Below are 6889 nucleotides of genomic sequence, written 5' to 3'. Positions count from 1 at the left end.
AATTGTCAGGGAAGAGGAGTAGCTGACATTGAGGTAAACTAATTCTGCAGAGATGCTGATCAAGACTTCATACTTTAACTAAACATGAAAGCCTTTCTTTCACTCTTATTTTTCTTATTCTGTCATTGGCCTGGAAAGATAATGCCATCATTTTTATCTTCCAGGCCATTGCTAAGGGGGGCTGGGGTAACCTTACAGATGGCTAGACATGTTTTGTCATCAAAGATTCCAATCTATCCATGATACTACAAGTCTCCCTAGTCCTTTCTGTGACCAGTTTCTCTTCTATTCCCAATGTTGCTGCAAACTATGATTGACTCCCTTAGTTCAAGTCTTATGGGCAGAACATCCATTGCCTTGTTTTTACATTTCTCCAGTTATAACTGTTCAACCCAGTTAAACACAAATAGCTACGTAAACCTTAGTGCATTTGCACCCTTATATTTTCATGATTACCTAAATCAGATCTGTCTCCAATCATAAAAAGACCTCACCAGCAGCGCCCATCTTTGAAAGGTATTTAGAACAATTCTGTATTTCAGGCTAGGAAAATTTCCAAATTAGTTAAAAACTAACTGACCACTGGCTTGAATGGGCAAATACAACAATCCCTGCTAATGAATCCATTAATATTATCAACTTAGCAGGAATGGTTTGTGCCCTGACATGGTTTATCTTTGTCTGTGTTAGTTACCACTCTCCTTGGGTCTGGTGCATAACTAGGCAATGCCTCTTAGGTTATCTAACTATGCCCCTAACTGTACACAAATGAACTAAAACCCTTCATTGGTCAACTCCCCTGAGTTTACCTTCTCGAGTTAGAAAGGACCAACCAGGAGGTGTTCATGACTCAGGACTCACTTCCTTTGACAAGGCTCTACTTCCCTGGTTAGGAGTAAATGTAAATGAGAATACAATCAGGAACTTCTCCTTAACTCTTGAAAATTGTGCAGAATCCACTGCTAGGACAAATACCTGTCCAAGAAAAATTCGTAGACTATTACCAAAGTTGTTTTTGACAACAGGATAGCCCTCGTTTATCTTTTAGCTGATCAGGAAGTTGTCTGATGCGGCCAACATCACCTGCTGTACCTGAATTAATATTTCTAGGGAAATTGAAACTTAGTTGCATAACATCACTGAGCAAGCCACAGGCTTAAAAAGGTAACTCTTTCAGCAGGGTCTTTCTTTGACATATTTGATTTTGGTTGGCTTGGGGCTTAAGGACCATGGTTCTGAAGTACACTCCAAACATTGATAATTATTCTGCTTACAATAATCATAATAATCCTCCTGTTGCACTATATTCCCTCGAAAGTTTTAAATACATGTTCACAGCTACAGACCACCAAGCAAATGATCATCCTAAAACTGGAACATCAGAAAAGGAATGATAGTGACAGTATAGTTCCATGTCTTGATTGTGGCGATTACCTGAAAGTGCACATGTGATAAAAAGACGTAGAACTGTACACAGACAGTGTTGCAATGTCAATTTCCTGGTTTTGACACTATAGTATCAGTATTGGATACTGTTGTATAAGATGAACCAACAATTTAGACAATATGGGTAAAAGATACATATGACATATGTGTACAATTTTGAAAATTCTTGTGAATAATCTATAATTATTTTAAATTAAAGGTTTAAAAAAGTAAAACTAAAAAAAATGAAAATACAAGGTGTGTGTACTAAATATCCTTTGGTATAGAGTGGGAGGAAGAATAGCATGATGTTTTCAGGGTACTGTATTGTACGTATGTTAACTTTGCTAGATTCTAAAGTACTTGTGTGGAACTTTTGAATTTATTGTTACATAATAATTGAGTTCTACTTTTATTTACACTTATACATTAATAAAAGTAAGTGTTGGAAAAGTAATTAATGGATAGAACTTACATTAATAAAACCCATTAAATATTCTGAGTAATTAACTGTCTTCAATATATTTACAGTTATTCTGCCTGCAATACAAGTCATCACTATTTGTTTGACAATGTTATTTTGCACTTCAACCTTCCAAGAGTGTGGATGCTTAAAAATTTTATTTATTAAATTACAAAGTAGAAAGACAGATGTAACTGTATCATATGATTGAATTTATGATGACTTATTCAGAGAACTAACTAGAACAAAGTTCTCCCTAACCAAGTAGAACAAAAAACAGTGGACTTAGAGGTATTAAATCTATTTTATGCATTTTTTTCTGATTTATTTCAAGTTAGTAAATATTTATTGACAACTATCAATGTACAAGACACTCTTATAAGCCCTGTCTGAATAAGTTCTTAGAAAGTTTTTCTAAGTAGGCTCTAAATCAATCCATATTAATAGAACTTTCTGTGGTGATGGAAATGTTTTTTATCTGTTATTCAATGCAGTAGCCATATGTGGCTATTGAATACTTGAAATATGAATACTATAACTAAGACACTGAATTTTAAATTTTATTTAATTTTAATTAATGTAAATTTTATTTTAAAAAGTTATATGTGGCTAATGGTGACTATATTGGACAGAGTAGTTCAAGATATTATCAAATAGATTTGCAATAGTCATCTCTGAATTTCAGCATACTTTTTCTCCACAAGTCAATATAGAAGAAATTTACATGGCCATTAATGTTTATAGTATATAAACAGAAAGATCACAAATCAAGACACTTTCCAACTGCTCTTCCCCTTACCTTCCAACTTTAGGACAGAGGCAACCTCTTTTAGCAGCAATTTGATACTAAACTGGCTCATGTCCCTTGTAACTGCCCAAGGGCACATGAAAGAGAGTCTCATTAGTTGATTTCTAAGACAATATTTTCCTCCCTGATAGAAAAAACAATAGTAAAGAGAAGACCTTACTCCTCTCTTTGATGGTGGGAAATGTTGCAACCTTCTTGTTGCTGTCAGCCTTCTTGAGACCATGAAGGAATAGTGAAAGAAAGAAGTTTACCCTGATATCATGTAGCAGCTGAATTCTATTCTGGGTCCACCTACCTATGGATTTCTTATTTTGTGAGAAAAACAAATCTGTATTGTTTAAGCCACATTTCATCAGTATTCTATTGCTTACAATCTTAAACTTCCACACTGAATAAGATCCTTAAAATTCCTGATGATGGGTAAAGTTGTATCATTTCATGATATTGCAAGAACGTGTAAATGTGGGAGCTGAGAAGAGCAGAGAAATAGACAGAGGAAAGATGGGGAAGTGTTTTAAAAAAAGATCAACAGGCTCCCAACTATTTCAGAGGGGACTTTGGGACACAAGGATGACACAGCTCTAAACTGGGGCGGAAGAGTGTCAATGATGTCAATGATGATCTAAAGCATAACTAAAGGAAAGAAGTGAAGGAGAGATAAGACTGGAGAAATAAGCAAAGGTCAAATAGTAGATTCCTGTGGGGACATACTAAGGGTTTTGGACTTATCTCTAAAGGCCATGGAAATCGTTGTAAGTTCTAAATAACAGACATGGTCATATTAATATCTTCAAAAAAAGCATTCAGCCTGCAAGTAGAGAATGGTTTGAAATAGGGCAACACTCAAGGTTGACAGATCAGAGAGAACACATTCTCTCAAGAGGCCATGAGGTCAGTATGGCTTAGTGCTCTCAATGTTAACTTTGATCAATTCAAATTGGAATAATTTTTTTCAGGAGTGCCATTGTTGATGTATAACACACAGGGTCCTTCATGGAACTTGCAAGGTTAATTCTAGCAGTTACAAAGTAGCAAAATATGCCTATCCTCTTTCAGACCAAAAGACAGCTGAAGAACAAAGTGAGAGAAGTTGCCAAATATCAAGATCTATTAAAATGACAATAAAAATGGTGTGATGTCAGTTTAGAGATAGGAAATAGATCAGTGGCACATAATATGCACCAGAAAAAAACTCACTGATATCTAAAAACTTGATAAATAATAGGCGGTATTGCAGATTACTGGAGAAGAAAAGTACTAATCAATAAAGAGTGTGGGTACAATTCTAAGACATGGGGGAAAGAATGAAATCAGGTCCAAATCTCATTGCAATTATGAAAATCAATTTCATATAGACCAAGGATTAAATATATAAAGCAAAAGCATTAAACTTTTGAAAGAGGATATAGCATAATGTTCTCATAATAATGTAAGAATTATTTAAACAAGTGCCAAAATATTGATAAATCTCACCTTAAACTTAAAAGCTTCCCTTTTTTTGAAAGGTTGTTGTAAAGATGTGAAAGCTAAGCTCCTTCTGGCATATATAACCAGAGCATAATTAGTATCCAGCATTTATAAAGAACTCTTAAAAATCAACAAAGTAAAAAGAAAAAATCCAATAGGAAATGATCAAAATGTATCAACAAGCATTCATAGAAAAGGATCCATCAGTGGCGAAAAATACAAATGAAAAGATGCTTGACATTCTTAATAATCAGGAAATAGAAATTAAAACCCAAATGGCACATAATTTTACTCCTACCAAGACCATCAGGAATTGAGCAATGAAACTTCCACCATGCTGATGTCTAAAGCAGAACATTATATTGTAAAGCCATTTTTCTCATAGGTGTATCCCAAGGGACCCCTGCACAGGTGTCAAAGATTTCATGTACAGAAATGTTCACAGCAAAATTATTCGTAATAGCAAAAATCTTCAAATAATCCAAATGTCACTGGACAGGAGAATAAAATTGTGGTATTGTCATAAAATTGAATTTTGCAAAGAAGAATTTATTTCAGTGAAAATAAGTCAAGTACAGCTGTAAACATTGTAGATGAATGTCAAAACATAAAGTTGAATGAAAAATGCAAGATTCAAAGGTAAACACACAGTATTACATCACTTATATACTATTGGAAAACATTAAAAATTTAATGATATATTGTTTAGAGATGCATACATCTGAGGTAATACTCTAGAAATATCAAAGACACAATAAATCTAATATTTAAAATAATGGTTGGCGTTAGATGGGAAGAGAGAGGGCTGTGTTGGGTTGGGGGCATCTAAGGCTTTAAAAGTATAAAATTCTGTTTCTTACTCTAGATTGTGAGTAAGTATTAGGTATTTGTTTTCAATTTTTAAACTTTGTATATACTACATACATATATTCAAAAAAGTTTCTTTGCAAAAAGGAAATTAAAAAATCAAGACTCATAGGTTTCTGTTTTGAGGGACTAGTTGGTGTCAACATTGTGAAAAGCATGTGGCCACCAAATCAAATGTATGTCTTTACTAAGGACCAATCTTTTAGTCATGGGAATAGTCATTTGATAGACTGCTTACAAACCAAAAAACCTTGTTTTATTTGGGTCAGACTACTCTCTAACTCCACATTTATTAGAGTCAATGAATCTTCTAAGACAATGATGGTTTAGTGGCACATACTCTGAGGATTCTTATTCTTCTCAAATCAGGATGAACTGCATGTCTCATGTACACAGGTTTTGTAGGTTTAAATGTAACATTCAGAGTATAAAAAGGTTTGAGAAAGCAATGTCCATAGAAGGGAAATTGATAGGAAACACTATGATTTGTCAAATTGAAACTTTGGAGCAAAGGTAATATATGTAAAAATAATTCTTTTTAAAAATATTAATAAATATTGGTTGTTTTATCTTAGCAAGGAAATCTGCTTACCTAAATATTGTTTCTGAATACTTTTATTTGTATCTTTTGCAGATTTAGTGAATGAATTGAACTTTGCAAGGGGAAGGCAAAACTCATTTTTATTTTTTAACCAGCACTATTTTTCCCCTGTTCCGTGTCAAATCTACCATCCCTTGACCTGATATTATCTCGGGTAGATCCTATAGCATTTCTGGTCATTTAGGCTGATTTTTTGGGTATTAAAAAAAATCTAGACCAATTCAATATTAAAACTGTATCTCTCATTCAATTCAAAGCTCACCCTTTGTCCTAGCTCAGTCTGGTTCAGGAGAGGAAACCTGCAATGGGGCAGGAAACTCTATCATTCTTCTCTCCCATTCCTTTTCTGTTTATTCTCTCAGTGCTGTCTCTATCTCCTCTAAGGTTGAAAAATTGGGATGGGGGAGAGACAGAAATGGCCGTAATAGACCTTGACAGTTGTAACATGGCATTAGTGCCCTCTGGGTTTGGCAGACGTCCAAATATTGATTTTATTTATTTTATGGAGTACTTTCATGGATCCTTCAAAGACCCTCCCCTGCCCCATCTCCTGGAATCAGCAGAGGGAATCATTCTTGCATTTCTCTTATTGGAGACAGTACCTCTCTGGTTCATTCCTCATCTCTTGGCTCAGAAGTTCACACTCCTCTTAGACTGTGTGATATTTAGACAGCCCAACATGGCATTTTTCTGTGGGGCTCTATCCCCACAGAAAACATGCCTTTTATCTGCTTATCTTTCTGTCATAGCAGCAGCTCTGCATAGCTTTTATCTTTAGCAACTTCTTTTTTTTTTTTTTACGATTTTGGGAATGTGAGTCAAAAATGAGCCATATCATCCTCCAATTCCAATAGACATATATCGAGACCCCTCTATGATTTTTTAAAGGAGTACTCAATTGGTTTAAGGGGAGAAGAAAGCAGCTCATGGCATATCGACAATTCTCTCACAGAAATTTTCACTCAAAAATCAGTTTATGGGTTCCCCTTACAGACTACTAGGAGAACAATAGTTGGAACTATTCTTTAACAATAACATATATATATTATTATTATATATATTTAACAGTTATTGGATGCTTCAAAGGATCCATGAAATATATTTATAACAATATATATTATTGTTAAAGAATAGTTCCAACTATTGTTCTCTTATACACACACACATATATGTACATATATATGTGTATATATATACACACACACATATATGTGCATATATATGTGTATATATACATATATGCATATATGCATATATA

This window comes from Pteropus medius, unplaced genomic scaffold (assembly GCF_902729225.1).
Source record: "Pteropus medius unplaced genomic scaffold, Ma_sr-lr_union100, whole genome shotgun sequence".
NCBI classification, from domain to species: Eukaryota; Metazoa; Chordata; class Mammalia; order Chiroptera; family Pteropodidae; genus Pteropus; species Pteropus medius.
This window is presented reverse-complemented; position numbering follows the sequence as displayed.